At 44.2% G+C, this 15,963-nt stretch overlaps 1 long non-coding RNA gene across 1 annotated transcript in view; it reads left to right on the forward strand.

Annotated features, from left to right (window-relative positions):
• The window catches only part of LOC121107128, an 82,627-nt gene extending 66,697 nt beyond the window's left edge, over positions 1–15,930 (forward strand). Inside the window, exons 3-4 of the long non-coding RNA XR_005840706.1 lie at positions 12,272–12,334; positions 13,178–15,930. This is a non-coding gene — a long non-coding RNA (uncharacterized LOC121107128). The remainder of the gene's footprint in view (positions 1–12,271; positions 12,335–13,177) is intronic.
• The last annotated feature ends 33 nt before the right edge of the window (positions 15,931–15,963 follow it).

The following is a 15,963-nucleotide window of genomic DNA, read 5'->3' on the forward strand; positions in this document are numbered from 1 at the left end:
GGGATACTGTGTTATAAATGAAGAGGCATTAAAGATCCTGTCCTCCGTGGTGGGAAATCTCCCACTGAAATGAGTGAGTGCAGAGACTGGGAGGGCTTTGATGTTTAGCCCAGTAGACAGCAACTTTTAACTGATCAAAATTACAAGATTAGGGCAAACTTGAGCTTCCTAAAAACAACCAAAGTAAAGATAAATAATTAGAGGAAAGCTATCTATCAAGTGGAATACAGAACTCACAGAAAACAGCTTCCCCCATGGCTAACGGCGTGGGCTATAAAATAGATTTTTTTTTCCCTTCACAAATCATTTAAACATAAGTAAGAAATCAGTAGCTCCCTCTTCAGAAGCACCCTAAGGAATAAAAATGCAGTGAATCATGGGTACTTTATTACTGGCCTGTGTGTCTATCTGATGGCAAGCATCAATGGCTTCCCTTACACAGGGTGCCCAGGGGGATAGAAGAATGCAGGGAATAGCTTACTAGGTTCTGTGTCTGTCTAGTGGCAGAAGTCCATGTTTTCTTATAGAAGACACTGCGGTAATGCACGGGCAGCATTTCAGTGTGTGCCTGGATTTCTGGTGGCAAATCATAAAGTGGGATTGAAAAGTTCCCACTCCTGAAGCTCCTGCTTCGCCAGCTCGGTGTGGCTCCCGAGCTCAGACCTCTGCACAGAGGCGTAAGCTGTGTCATGCAGGCCCGTAAGGGTAGCCAAGGACAAGCTCTGAAAGAGGGAGAATGTAGGGGAGGATGGGAGGAATATCCAGAGCTTATTAATGAAAACAGGTACTGCAATAGGATTCTTTACTGCCTTATGGGGAAGGCACACAGGATCCTCATAGGCAGTGGCTGACACTGCTTGGGATGGAGGTCGGTAAGGCATGAAGTGGTGACGCTGCCTTCCATGTGCATCTGACCCAGGGAGGGCAGTGGTGTGGGCTCCCCGCATCACACGAGGCTCTCAGCTTCAATGCTTCCTATGGGAAGGGCTACATCTGCACCACAGACCCGAGGGAGGAGTAAAAACACTCAGGCTAGCTTTAAATGTTCTGCTGAGGACTGAGCAGTCCGGTCTAACTTACCCCAGCAACAGGCTGGATAAATTGGCCTAATTAATTTGTGCTAACTCTGCCTGTCTCCTGCTGGACTGCCATCAGTGTGTGAGCGAGGTGGGCTGAGGATGGCTCTCGTGTCTCTGCTTTGCATCGCGGCGTGACGCGCACACATGCACCGAGTCTTGATTTAAAGACTGCCACAGGAATCTTGTGCATCCCTAGATGAGATACCACGGTGATTAATTGCCCTCATTGTTAAAATTGTACGTGTTATTTGTTATTAGATGCAGTCTCTAATGTTGGCAGTGTGATCTTAAAGGGAAAGGGCTTCTAACGACCATGGCTGGTGCTCCTAAACCTCTTGGCTGCTTCTGAATATTGCTTTCTTCTGATAATAACAGTGCTCCGAGATCTAAGCAGGAATGGCTGTTTGCTCCTCGGTTTGGTTCACACTTCTGTTCATCATTTCCTTATAGAAAAAAAGCACGATTTCAAAAACAAGCCATATAAAGTTTTGTTTCTCCAGTGATTTATTTTATTTTCATGGTGTCTGGAGACATGATGTACTCCATGCTCTGAGTGCTTATTACCGTTTTGCCTGGCTGTTTCTTGTGGAAAATCATAAAAATATTTGGTGAGCAGAAAAGAGAAGCTAAGTGCTTTGGTGGTCTGATCAGGGAGGGTATTTTGAAAGACTGCAAGTTTTGTTTTGAATGAAGTGACTCGCTGTATCTTTTATTGATGGCAGAGACGCGCTGAATTGCAGCAGAGCTCTGTATTTTTCTTCTAAATCATTCTTTTCATTTAGACTGTTTGAATGTTTTGCATGAAACTCCTAACTGGTATGTTTTCAGTTTAAACTACTTCTGGTGTTTTGGTGAAGGTAAATAAGCATCCTGACAAGGCAACCCTCGGAGCAGGCCGGTAGCCAAGACCAGCTGAAATTTAATAGGACAGTTAGGGGTTGAATAATTTCCACTGTCACAGAAGTCTGGGAGACGTGGGGCTGAGCGGGGCTGAGTCAGAGGGTGGAAGTCAGCCCCAAAGGGCCTTGGCTCGGGCTGGTGGGAGAGATGGTCAGCACAGAGAGGGCAGCTGCCCCAGGGAGCCTGTGAGCAGTAACTGCTGGGGGATGGAAGGCTGGAGTCAAACCAGGGCAGAAGGATGGTTCTGTGCATGTCACAGAGAGCATTCAGCTCATAGGAATCAAGGGTACCTCTTCAGTGAGAATGTGCTCACTTAATTCAGGTTTAACAAGTATGTCCTCTTAGAAAAACCAAATTTTACTTGGTTTTCAGTGCTTTCAACCTGCATTGTATTGAAAAAAATAACAGTTCAAAGCATCAATGAATGTTTTGTAAGCAGTAGTGTGAAGCAACAAACTTGAGAAATGCTATCGCTGAGGTAACACTGATATGAAGGTAATTACACCGCGACAAACTGAGCTGAAAGCATTCAGTTGCTCGAAATCAAATGAACTCCTACAAGGGTAAAAGCAGGATTCAATGGCAAAAACATACCGTTCGCTGCAAACACTCAGCACCACGGCTGCTTTCACACTGCCTGATAGAACATTCTTAAAGATGGCAGTTTTATAAATAGTCTGAAGTCTCTTGCAGACCGGGCATGGAATTACTTCTGCTGTCATTACTGCAGGGACCTAAAATAGCTTTGTGCTGCTTCTTGAAGACCTGTAGGAGTCCTTGCACCTCAACACGTCCTGATTTATTCTGCTTTTATGATTTCTGCAGAAATTGCCTAACTTGTAGCTGAGTGCCTGGAGAGCTCAGCTGCTGCCCGGGGAGCGGAGCTGGGAGTGAAATCTGCCCTTTCCCAAAGCATCAGCAATGCCATCTGCAGGGCAGCCATTGCCACGGCCCTGTGGTCGGACAGCACAATGCGGTGATGCTGTGGAACAAGAGGTCAGAGTCACCATTCTCCAGGACATTCTGCCTGGGGAATATTTTGCCCTCCTTATGTTAAAATGAATGGATGCAGGAAAGGTTGGTTTGGTGCCTTCCTGTTGGAAATGGCAAAGGTATAATGATGGAACAGCCAAGTGAGTCCCTCTGGGCTACATCAGAAAGTGTTTGAACAAGTTTTCATGAGAATTCTCGTAGCTGAACAGAAATGGTTTGACAGTAAATTAGGGCACTGTCTTGCACAGACAGCTCCGAGTCCCATCACAGCCACAGGAGCAGTGTTTTGTGAATGGGTTGGGGTGCTGCAAACAGGGAATGCAGCAAGGGCCAAATGTGCCACAAATGTCCCTTACAAGAATCCATGTTATCTCTTCTAAAGCATCTAAGTGGTAAGATAAGATATAAATGGGTTTCTTCTAGTAACTTTGATTTCACAGTAGGTCGTGATATCGGGCCAGAATTTCTACTGGAAAGAGCGATGGTGGCAGTCAGAACAGTATTCTGTTCCTAAGTCTTTGTGCATGGGTTTGGAATTAGCCTTTGCTTCATTATAGATCTATTATCAGCACTAACTAATTAGCAACATAGGTTTATGAGAAGAGTCATTTATCAGGTGTAGATGCACTGGGGAGCCAATGAAGGCCCCAGTCACCAGCATGAACCCCTCAGCACTTACCCTTGTGCAGCGCTGGCATAACCCTGCATTCCCGTGTCTTCCCATCAGCTCCACACAATTATATCAGGGCTGAATTCTGGGTCAACAGGTGGTGCCTTTTCTCCTGGCTTTGCCTTCAAAGTGAGTTCTGTTTGTATCAGACGTTACAAATAAACACTGCTGTGAACCAATTGCTTTTTTGCAGGTGTGTTCTGATCAGCTGTGAACTGGTTAAACTGGTGATGTGTACAAGAGCTGTTTAACCCGGGCTTTGACCTAGTCTAGCATCAGAATGAATATGGTTGTTCTTCCCTTAGACCTCGCATTGCAGACTGTCAGATGGTTCAGGGAAGCAGTGGTCTAAACTCCACAAAGTAATTGGAAGAGAATTGCATAAGGAAACTGAAATTCCAGGCTGGAATCTCAGACCTTCATGTATCTGCCAGCTCCAGCTCAGAAAGAAGATATCTTGGGTAAGGCAGAAAACCTGCAGTACAGTCAGCATTCTGGATGGGTGAATATTGTCCATCAACACCTTTTTTCTAAAGACCACACTTCGTATCTCTAATTAATGTATATGCATGCACATATACACACATGTTTTGATTTACTACTTCATTTAACGTCCCTGTGCTAAGAAAAATACTAATATTTATTTCAGAACACCGTAAAGCTTTTTTTTTGCTGCAATGTCTGCCTCCTGATTCCAGGAGATCACTGTCATGTGAAAGAACCTATTCAAAATCCATTGCATTCCCGTCCTTTTAATTTATGCAGTCAGACTCACACTGTAACTTCACATATCAGTTCTTGTCTGCTCTTGAGTTCATTTGCTTTCATAGCAGACAGAGCTGCTGAAGTGCTGCATACATGCTGGCCTCCTTACACTGGAATGATATTGTCCCTAGGTGGGTTTCCTTGTAATTGCCACAGATCCTTCCAAAAATTCTGGCAGAGCACGAAGCACATCACAGGTTTAGCAAATGTGAGACTATCAGATGATAAAAGCCTGTTTGTGCTGCCCTTGCTCAGCAGCAGTAATGGCCGATTCTTCACGTGCCCGAAGTGAAATTGAGGGGGCTGCTCAGAGAGGCTGTGGTTACACGGCCGCTTTCATCTGGCGTAAATCTGGCTGCTGCTGGAGGGGCAGTGCTGGTCTCCCTCCTTCCTCTGCACCCAGACGCCTTTCTCACCCCCTTTTGTCCAGCGTTGCCATTTACATGGCTGTACAATGAGAGGGACCACAGACCTGAGCCAACTGAATATTGACCAAAAGAAAACCAACCCCCAAAAACGTACAAGTAGTTAGTTCCTTGGAGTGGTACAGCCACATGAATGCTTCTGCTGGTGTAAGAAAGTGCAGAAATGAATAGCTGTGGGAAGAGGGAATGGAAGAACTGCTTTTTCTGTAGCAGCCCAAAGGGCCATTGAAGGATACCCTGAGAGATCAGCAGCATCTGAGCCACACAGACGAGGCTATCCGGGCTGGGCAGTGAATTTCTTGCATTGCTGGGTAACTCCTCTGCTTTAGCTTAAGCTCCTTCCCATTCCTCAGCGCCTTGTCCTGGGGATTCCCTGTGCCCCTCTTCAGTGCTGAACAGAATTATCTATCTGTGCTGCCTTCATTCTCAGTAACTGATTTCTACCATCCCCCAGCAGTACTGCTCCCAGCATGTCAAATTCATTCAAATCCCCTGTTTGTTCTCATTTTTTCCTCTTCACCACAATGTGCATGCCATCTTGAACGTTCCAGAGACCAGTCAACCAAAGGAAAACAAGGTATTTTTCCAAATTACCTAAACAATGAGTATTTCAGTTCCATAACATAGCCTGAAGATCATTTCCCAGTTCAGTGAAATATCATCCTAGTTCTATTGGACCAACCTGGGGCGATGCACAGCGTACGGCTGAGTTATCCCAGCAGCAAAGCAGCGCTTCAGTTGTGGCTCCTGGGTTTCCTCCTTTCCAAAAGAAGCAATCCGTGTTCACATTGTGCTTGGCTCCGACTGCGCTCCCCTCCTTGCTGCCTGGCTGCCTCAGTGCACAGGGGATGCCAAACCAGAATTCCTCTGCTCCCCTTCCCAGCCCACCCGATCCCCACCCGTCTGTGCAGGAATGGGGAGGGCCAGGGCCGACCTGCCGCACCAGCTGCCACGGGAAGAGGGGAAAGGGAAAAGTCCTGCTCCCAAACACCCCCATGGTGGGAACGGTCTCCTACCTGCTGAGAGCGGGCAGGTGACAGTAACAACTTCTGTAGCATCTGTGACTTTTTCTTTAATATTATACAACTGTAAAAAATCCTTGTGTGTGGCACATCAGCACAAGACTTGAGACCAGCAGTGTGCTGACAAAGAGGAGCTTTGAACCCTGTAACAGGACAGAAAAATGCAGGCTGGTCCTGGAAAGACACCAGCTTTGCACCTTTGCTCATTCTGTGTTAGTTTTCATACAGCTGATGACACCACGTGCTGCTTCGATGCACCTTTCTGAATCCAGTTGTCTGGTACAAAGCAGCCCAACAAACTGCACATTTCAGCATCCTATGGGCCTACTTCCCAGAAACCTACCATGTCACTAATGAGAAACGATCCCAAAAGGGGCAGGTGAGGTATCCCTGTTGATACCTGCTGGTGTGAGCGAGCTCTCACTGCCTCTAGGACAGCCTCACATGCCTGCTTTCAGACACCATCAGCTCTCCCTGACTGAAACAAGCAGAACAAACAGCTCTAAAGCTCCACAGAACACGAAGTGACCATTTTCAAACCCCTCTGCAGTTTGAATTGTAATGGCATTGCCTGTGACACCTGCTGGCAGTTAGTATGACTGAGTTCAGTGTTACACACACTGGTCATGTTTTACCCTTGTCACAATGGGGACTAACAGCAATTGATACGCCTGGCATCAGTGATCTGTGCAGGTTGATAACAAATGAGGGGTTGGCCATTCAAGCAAAAACCCCCTGGAGGAAAAAAATTATCCTGAAATGAGGTTTTATCTTCAGAAGCAACCTCTGAAATCAATTTGCTAGGACTTGCAAAGGGGTAGTATCCTTTAACTAAAGTCTGACCTCATGTGAGATGCTGGCACTGCTGGGATAAAACTCAAGGTGACAAAAGGTGACAGGCTGGCAGCCTTACTGTAACTATGCTCTGAGATAAATCATACGTAAAGTTTAACAGAGCATTATAAGAAGCAAACTGGAGGTACTTCAGAGAATCATCTTTGTGGTTTTAATCAAAACTTGGGGAAAGATTCTTGGCTTTTTTGTTTTACACAATTTTAGGGGAAAAAAAAATTCTTTTTTTCCTTCTCATCTCAGCAGCTTGAAATTATTTATTATTCTCTGAACTGCTTTGGTCTGAAATATCCCTTCCCTGTTTTCGGAGCTAATTTCCATTTCTTTGTCTCAAAACTGGGTTGTGTTTGCATCAGCTCCAGGCAGGTCACAGGTGGTGCACTCAGTGCACACTGGCTGTGTCACACGTCTGGTTTATGTCCTCCTCCACTGAGCCACCTCCCAACCCAGAGTGCCGTATTTCTGTATCGTTGCCATACGTAAAAACATAAAGAGATGCTCAGTGGGGCTAAGCAGGCACAGCTACATAAGCCAATTAGAACTCTTAATTTAAAATAGCCACTTTCATTTTAAGCTCAGTTCCTGAATCTTGAAGAAGTGATACCAAACAAAAGAATTATGCAACACGATGTAGAGTACATTGGGCAAAAATTGGCAGCAAACTCAATACTCTGGGTTTTCTTTTGGGGGAAATTTGGAAGGATTGAGCCAGCACAGTCCCCAGGACACTGCTGGTAGTGCCAGGAGGCCCTCAGCACAGGAGGAGAAGATAAGGGCACGTACTTCATGCTGCCCTTGGGCTTCTCCATCGGGCAGAGTCTCACTGTGAACGTCTTTTGTCCCACAGGCAGGTTTGGTTTGGCCTGGTACAGCAGTGGAACGTTTCTTTGGGGTCATCTGTCACTTCGGACTGGTCTTTACCCAGATCTGCTCACTGTTTCGGACAGGCGCAGTGTCACAGGCCGGGCAGGATTACAGCCAGCTGTGGGCCTCACGTGGCGATGCGACGTGATGTGGTTGTGAGGTGGGCAGGAGATGCTGGTGGGCTGACCCACTGATGGACAGACTGACCCACTGACAGATAGGCTGTCATGGTGGAGCCAGACACCTCAAAGATGGGGTTATGGCTCTTATAATTGAAGTCTCTGCTTCTTATGCACTCAGGTTTGGAAAAAAAAAAAGGCCCTCCGTGTGTCAGACCTGAGCCCTGGCAAGGTGTGACCACGATGGGATGGCAGGTGCTGGGAAATGGGGCAGCAATTGCCCTTTGTGTCCATCTTTCCATCCATCCATCCATCCATCCCCCACACATACGTGCACACCTGCACGTACACACACCCAATTTCACTGTGATTTGCCCCCAGATTGAATTAAGTTGAAAGAACAAAGAGCAAAGGCAGGAGGCTGATTCCACACAGGGCATGGGCCGGCACTCAGCCCGCTCAGAAGCCAGCCTGCTTGTCCCTGCTGGCCTCACCTGATTCAATCACAGCGCAACCAAAGGTCTTCTGTTTCCAGCCTTAACTCTCTCCTGCCAGAAAACATAATTCCTTTTTTTTCTCCCCTTGAGTAGGCACTGAAGTTGGAAGCAAAGACATTTCTGTCTCATCAGAGCGGGAGAGAATATCTGTTCCAAACTGCTTTTGAAATAGGCACACATTTTGAAATGCACATCAAACTTTATGACACGTCTTTTAGAATAGCGGATTCTATTTTTCTTACATCAACTTTGGCGGAGCAATTTTCCATGTCCGCACACACGCAGACTGCCTTCTTCCTGGGTTTGGGGAGACTGGGTGTCCATTAATTGAGTGGCACACACAGCTCTTTAATGTGAGTTTGCATTTTTGGATGTATTACATCTTCAATTTTAGCTTAAGGTCCTTTTGAAATTGTAACTCTAAATAAGAACATACCGCTTATGGAGCTTTTCAGTTAAACGCAAACTGTTAGTGCTAATTTAAGCAAAATGAATGTACTTTCTGTATGCTCAGATCGTGCAGTTCCTTATTCCACCCTAAAAATTTTAGGAGATTAGAGGTGATGTATTTATAGTTCCTGAGTAGCTCAGACCAGTAACAATCAGAGTGAGCAGCGGCATGCATTGTTTGTGTGATAGCAGAGGAGATCAGAAGGAGGGGTTTGTGGGCAATGATATCTGGTCACGATGCAAACGCAGGGAACGATGTCAGAATGCAAACGTTATGGTCAGTGCTGATCTCCCTGATTTGCAGTAACCACAACAGTAGTTTGCAGCACCTCATCAGCCCTCTCACAGCGTGGGTGAGCACAGACACTGCAATCTAATATCAGTCTGTTTGCCTGCTGAGCGTGTCACCACGGCGCATGGGGAGATGTCTGAACTCTGCTTGCCATAGTGGGACTTGAGTTTTAGCAGAGTATTTTAGGCACCTCTGGAACTGAATTAAGAAAAAAACAAGGGGAAATTAGCAGAAACAGCATAAGCTGATACACAGCTAGGATCTTTTGTAGCCATTTTCCACCGCTAATGTTCTGTAAGCATCTCTTTCAAGACAGAGCTAGCAGAACAGCAAAGATGAAAATAAATGAGAGATGTGTGGGCTTAAATTTGAGCAACAGATGAGGGAAAAGCACCCCTGGTGTCATCTCATCTATTTTCTTGTCTTGTTTAATTTAAGGAGTCGTGTTCTAAAAGGGCTGAGATAATCCAGCTCAATCTTAAAGCTCCAGGTGAGAAGAGGAAGCTGCTTCTGACTCTGGAGATCACTGTAAACTATTGCACAAATGAGCTGTTCTTTACTCAGGTTGGACTGGAAAGCTGTATCTGTTGCAGCCACACATGATGAGTTCTGCAGGCACACGCAGGCAGATAAATACATTGGCTTACTGTCAGCTGGAGGGATTTGGGTTGCTGACTCTATTTTTGTGGCTGTTCACTTTGCTGAAAGTCATTGTATTGAAGTGCCTCTTAAGAAATAATTTTAGCCCTAAAGCCACATTAATATTTAAACTGTTTTCCTCCAGCAGTGCAACAGCTGTGCAGTATGAAATACAAAACATTTTTCTCCCTTTCCCTGAGCAGCTCTAAAGCATCAAGTGGTAAATAGGGAAGAAGGAGGGGAAAAAAATAAAAAAGAAAGATTTCGTTTCTGCTGTGGCTCTTATCTAAACCACCCTCTGCCAAATCCCCTCCAGAGCGATAGATTTGATGTGAGCAAACCTTTGTGTCACACTGAAATGCACCAAATGTTCAGGACTCAAAAACAAATTACTCCGGGCAGGAAATGTTCTCAGAAACTTCAGATTCTGCAGCTGGAATGCCGAAATGCAGTTCAGATCCATTCACAGTTTAAATGTAAGCTTAATTTCTGTAACTTAAACGACATAAAAAAATCAGTATACGTACGTGTTTGTATAAACAAGCGTAGATATAAATCTACTTCATTTATTACTTTGTTTTGCTTTTGCTTTGCTATGAAGTTGGTTGTAGGTGTGTTGCCTATGAGACTGCAGTTATGGTTTTCCCAACTGAAAAATGAGTAGAAGTACATGTGTGGTCAGCAGGGCTCCATGCATCCAGCCACAGCCTGCCATGCTGCCCCACTGCCTGCAGCCCAGCCCTCCTTCAAAGCGCCCAGAAATATCAGAACTGGAAAAAACAGGGAATGTCACAAGTCTTGGAAGTAGGAGATGGCTGGTAGCAGCTCAGCCTTGATCCATCCCAGACGGTACCCTTAATGACAGCCTGCTGGCCCCTTCCGTGTTAGCAAGGAAGTGAGTATATTTATGAGTTACCAAAACTGTATTTAGTGACAACAGAAGAAAATATTTGAGTACCACGCACCGTAGCAACTTCACTCCTGTGGAAGGTTGGAATTCACTGGATGACTTCCATGGGTGAGATGTACTCATGATTTACAGAATGAAGCCCTGAATATTTATTTTCTAATTATATCTTCCGTGATTTATTTTTCAAGCTTAAGGTCTCTGATTATTTTGAATTGTGGTATTTTTGCTGTCTGAGAGCTTCCTCTGCTTTGACCTACTTGAAATGCGATTCATACAATATTGCAGTATGGCTGTCGTCTAAAATAGTAGGAGATAGTGTAGAATAATGCAGTGATTACAGTGTAAAATAACGCAGTACAAACCAGACTAGACTAGAAACAACCCAAATTTACAGCTGCACAATATTGCCATGAACTGTATTCCTTACATATAGCTGTTGGCCACAGGTCTAGCTGGAATGTGAATGATTATGAATCCTGAAACCCTTTGTTTGCTGCAGATATCCGTCCTTATTTAACCTTGAATACCTGTCAGTTGATTCCAGCAAGATTTTGCTTTGTGAAAGTAGCATTTCAAAAGATATTTTTTAAGTCATTGCAGTTTCATTCATAGAAAGGCAAGGAATCCAACACATCCAACTCTGATGGTTTGGGATGCTGCATGAATGGTAAATATATCTGCAGGCTGAGAGTAAACACTCAGTGGAGTGTAACTAAGGTAGAAAGGAGTAAATTTTATACAGTTTGGCCACAGATGTCTTGTCATTTCCTGGTAAATTAAAGAGTCTTCCAATGGACCTATAAATTTATCAAAATAGTATCCTTCCATGACTATGGAAACAGGGCTGATGCTGTGTGTGCTGTGGCACTAATAAACTGAGAATAAAGCTATTTTTGCTGCTGCTCTTGTTGCTGTTGCTCAGTGTTAGCTTTCCTCTTGCACAGTTGTTTTTTTCCAGAACCTTGGTCATATTCTTTGTGAGGAAAAAACAGTGCCCTGCTGATTACATGTAGGTTTTTAAGCCATGTCTTGATAATGGGAGCATAGCAGTAGGATGTGAACCCTTCTCCCATTGTGAGTCACCTGGTAGATCACCGGCATTGCTCCAAAAGCCTCATTGCTTCCCAGCACAATCTGTTGAAGGCCATGCTGTTGGACTGAATTTCAGAGCCCTGATCTTTGTGCATCTGAGATAAAACTTGTACCTCTCTGCCAGGAAAAGGAGGGAGAGCTCTGCTCTTCTGCCAGAAAAAGTGAGGCCAAACCATATGCTGCAAAGGGTCTGCTACAATCCTAGGCAGGATTTACTTGTACAGGAAAGTTTTGCTAATGTTCTATGATGAGAGTGTGAAGATTTTCCCTCCCCAGAGTTCCAGGGAAACCACCTGGTCCTCCAGGTATCTATGGGCAAGAGAACTTCATTGGGGTTGGGTGTTCTTCACCCTTTGATGTTCAAAGTACTATGAATAAGTGCCTCAGCATAAAAATAGCCATGCTAGTGCTGCACAATTACTGTTATAGCATAACTGCTGAAGATTGTGCTTTGATAACATACAGTCACCATTTTTTTAGGCTTCAGGGCCATCCATAATCAATGGAAAGAAATGGGCACCAGTAGAATGGTTCTCACCATTCTGAGAACCTACTTCAGGACGACATGGATCATGACCTAGAACAAGCAGATCAGTCCTATCCTTGCTCATCATAAATTTAAGCATACTTTATTTGTACTTGATCCATTTCTGTTACTGCTAAGACTGTTAGCTTTCATGCTTGGCTCTTTTTTCTACACAGGTACGCAGCAAGCCCTGGCTGAGTAAATCACCTGTGACTGATTACCCCTCAGACCCCGGTGAGGTAAGTGAGCTCTGTTATAGCCATCTTATGGATACTGCTTGGTGCATTTTCTCCTCAACAGGGAGGGGCAGACCCATCGTCCTGCAGTTGAAGCTGTGCCTCATTCTACAGCTGATCAACAGAGGCTGAGAGAACCCTCAGGAATAGGGCTTCCTCTCTTAGGCTTGTTTTTGGCCAAGTGTGAAACTGTCCCACCAAAACATGAACAGTCTGCTGGGTGAGCTGGATAAATCATATATACTAGGCCTATGGATCTAAAATAACCAGGACAGACTCTTATCCTGCAAATAATTATGTGTCAGTAATTCTTCTCATGTGCTTAAGGTCTATTACTGACCATGAAACTATTCCTATACGGTCTGCAGGAAGCATACAGAAGTGCATCCTGATTGCACTGAGTGGAATACTGGGCTCTGTTGGTGTCTGGGCTGATCATGCAGGCATTCTGTGGGCTGGGTTCTGGTCTCATTTTTATAGGCACATATTCTGAGTCCCACCAAAACAGCTCAAGAGCAAAGCTCTAAGCCAAGTATATTCTGAACATTTGAAGCACGTTACTGAATACATTTTTTGGAGCCACTCACTGGTTTCTCTTTATGCTGAAAAATCCAAAATTAAGCAACATTATGTCCCTCTTACTCTGTCTTTGGTTGAAGATCTCCTGTGTTTAAGGTTGGCTCACTCAGATGAATGGTTATGTGTAGGATTCTCATGTTATGTTATTGTGCAAAAAGATTGGTGTCTAAATGAATCCTTAGGTCCAAATACCCCCAAATCTGGAAAAACTATACTTCAGCTCCATCTGCGTTTGCTGTACTTCACTCTTTCATGTTCCCTTTTCAGAAATGCTGCAGGGAAGCAGTACTGTCGCTGTAGATAGAAGAGTATACCAACCTGTTTGGCTTCCATGAGAAGCAGGCAGATACTGCATCATCTAAACTACAAACAGGCAAGTTGCATTTTGCATTTTGTGTCACCTTCACCACGTTGAAAGTGGATTTCAGGTGAAGGAAGTGCTTGATTTGCTTTCAGTGGCATTTCGGGAAATTCCAGTCTTAGTAATTAAGTACCTCTGGTGCGTGTTCTGCTGAAAGCTAAGGCAGCCTGCTAGAAATAATCCATTGGTTGAACTGCCCGATTGTTAGTGGCAATATTACAGCTGCTTCATGTACTATCGATCAGGTTTTGAGTAAGTCTTTCTGTGTTGGCCTTGCTGAAGAAATTGATGCATTCCAAACTCACAGCCTTTGTCTCTTCTTCCTGAATTGTTGCATACTTAAATTACAGCTGATATTATTTATCCACCCTGTTTATATAGGGGTAATACATTTCAGGTCCTGGGCACAGACTGATTTTTCAGTACTGGTTTGTACAGCACCTAACACACAGTCTCCTAAGCCACCAAGGGTAACAAATGTTATAAGATAATGTCATGCCACAAAGGGAGATGCTGTTACCATGCAGTGAGTCTGCAGCTTGCAGTCTGGGGCTACTGAAGACAGATCAAATGGGATCCACTCTGCGAGTGAAGAACTTCTGCAGAACCCATTCCTACTGCCTGCATTTGAATGAGTCCCACACCTCTGCCATGTGCTGCCTAGAAACTTTCATCCACTTCTCTGGTGTAACAGTGTGCACCCACAGAACCGGGCAGATACTGCATTAAAATCCACTTTCACTGCAGTCTTGGATCCAAAGGGAAAAAATAATAGCCATTTTCTAAAGGTCGTCTTCTCTCCTATTCAGAGGTGACTTTTAATTTCAGACGTCTGAGCTGAATATGTTGAGAAAAGGAGTTTTAAAAAAAACAACAACAAGAGAGGAGGAGGGATGCGAAAATATTCAGAGACAAACGTCCGTTGTGGGCTGTGGTGCAGTTTGTATGCAGAAACAGTGGCATCTAGTGGACGGAGAGGGGCCAATGTTACCGGGCACAGCAAATAGAGAACAGGCAGTGATTAAAGCAAATGAGATCTTTATCTCTTCCTTAGGTGAAAGATCTTCCCAAGTCTGTTTTAGTTCTTTTCTGTAAAAGCATTGTAAATCGGCTGTTCTGCACCTTTCCCATCTCCAGCATACAGCTTGCTGAACACTTCTTATATTCTTTTTGTATATTTCATTATATTAAACCTTCTTGTGGCTCTCCTGTGTCAGTTCTAATGGCCTTCTGTTCTACGGGTCATCAGAAATCTTCACCCGGTGGGAAAGCTGATGGTTTGCATGGATGTATGGTTTGCATGCATGTACTGAAGTCTATTGTTTTCCTCTAGATTTTAGACATGGGCAAAAATAAACCCCTGACTGCTCCCAGAATATACTTATTTTGTTCAACTTCAGATGTTTGTGAGCAGAGCGTGGCCTTAAAGGAAATATCTGTATAGAGGAAGAGAACAAAATCAGAGTGGAGCAGCCAGGCTGAAGGACTTTGGAAAAAGCTTAATTACATCATTTCTGTAGATAGAACTAAATATAATGTTTCTGCAGTGTTAACCTTTTATGCTAAAAGAAGTATGAGTTTTTTTGTGGTCTATAAAGCCTGAAGTACTCATATTCTTGCCTTCTCTCTCCTTAGACTGCAGTGTTTGCCAGTGCTGAGCAAACTTCCAATACTCTGCTGTACTCTGCTGGCCCTCCTCTTCTTTGGCACTCTCTCAGCTGGGTTGAAGGGCGCTTCTCTGTTTTACTTGCAGGGCACAAATCAGTTTGCATGAATGGAAGACTTGGCTTCTTGAATCAGTTTGCATTAGGATTAGCTCAGTGTTACTGTGGTAGGCCTAGCAGCTCCCACTTAACCCCACTAATCATCTAACCTGTGACTGGATATAACTAAGTAGGAGTTCTGTTATTTCAGAGATGCACTTAACTGTCAGTGGGGGGAAATTGGCACAGCTGGGATCAGTGTGATTTTTTTCACTAAGCAAGAGAAAACAGAGCCAGGGTTTCATCCAGTGACATTTATTTGAATGCAGACAATAGCAACCTCATTATGCTTTTTCACACTCCCAGATTTAATCTATGATTCTATCTTGACCGCTGGGGAAAGTAAGCCTTTGATGCTTTGGGATTTAAATTATTTCCTTGGAGTCATCCACGAGAGTCATCTTACTGGAAGGAAAGTGTACTAGCACTGTTGTGCTATTTGAGCCTAATAAGTGGCTCTGATGATGCAGTAACGTTATCTACTTCAGATTGCTTTTTATTTAGCTACCCATCATTAGGGTCTCAGTGTGACTGCAGTGAAGCTAAGCTGTTAGCTTAGTCTGTCCATAACTAATTCTACTGCTGTTACAAATCATAACTGTTACGTAAGAGCAATCAAGACTTTTCTCATGGTGTTCAGCAGGTATCATCTGTTTACCATCTAATTGTACATGATATTCTGTACCAAGGCATAAGTTAGAAAGGCACACAGGCAGAAGAGGGATGGCTGGATTCCTGTGGCTGACCTGAGAATTAAAAGGAGTGGGAAAAGATTTGCTGAGAAACTACAAAGTGATTCGACTGCCTCTTCCTTCCCACCTGCTGAACATGGAAAGTCCTCACTTTGAAATGCTTGCAATACAAAAAGAAATCACTTTGCAATCCTGAGCCTCACTTCCAGTAATCTTTTTTAGCATATACTGTCAAAG

Source organism: Gallus gallus, chromosome 18 (assembly GCF_016699485.2).
Source record: "Gallus gallus isolate bGalGal1 chromosome 18, bGalGal1.mat.broiler.GRCg7b, whole genome shotgun sequence".
Lineage (NCBI taxonomy): Eukaryota > Metazoa > Chordata > Aves > Galliformes > Phasianidae > Gallus > Gallus gallus.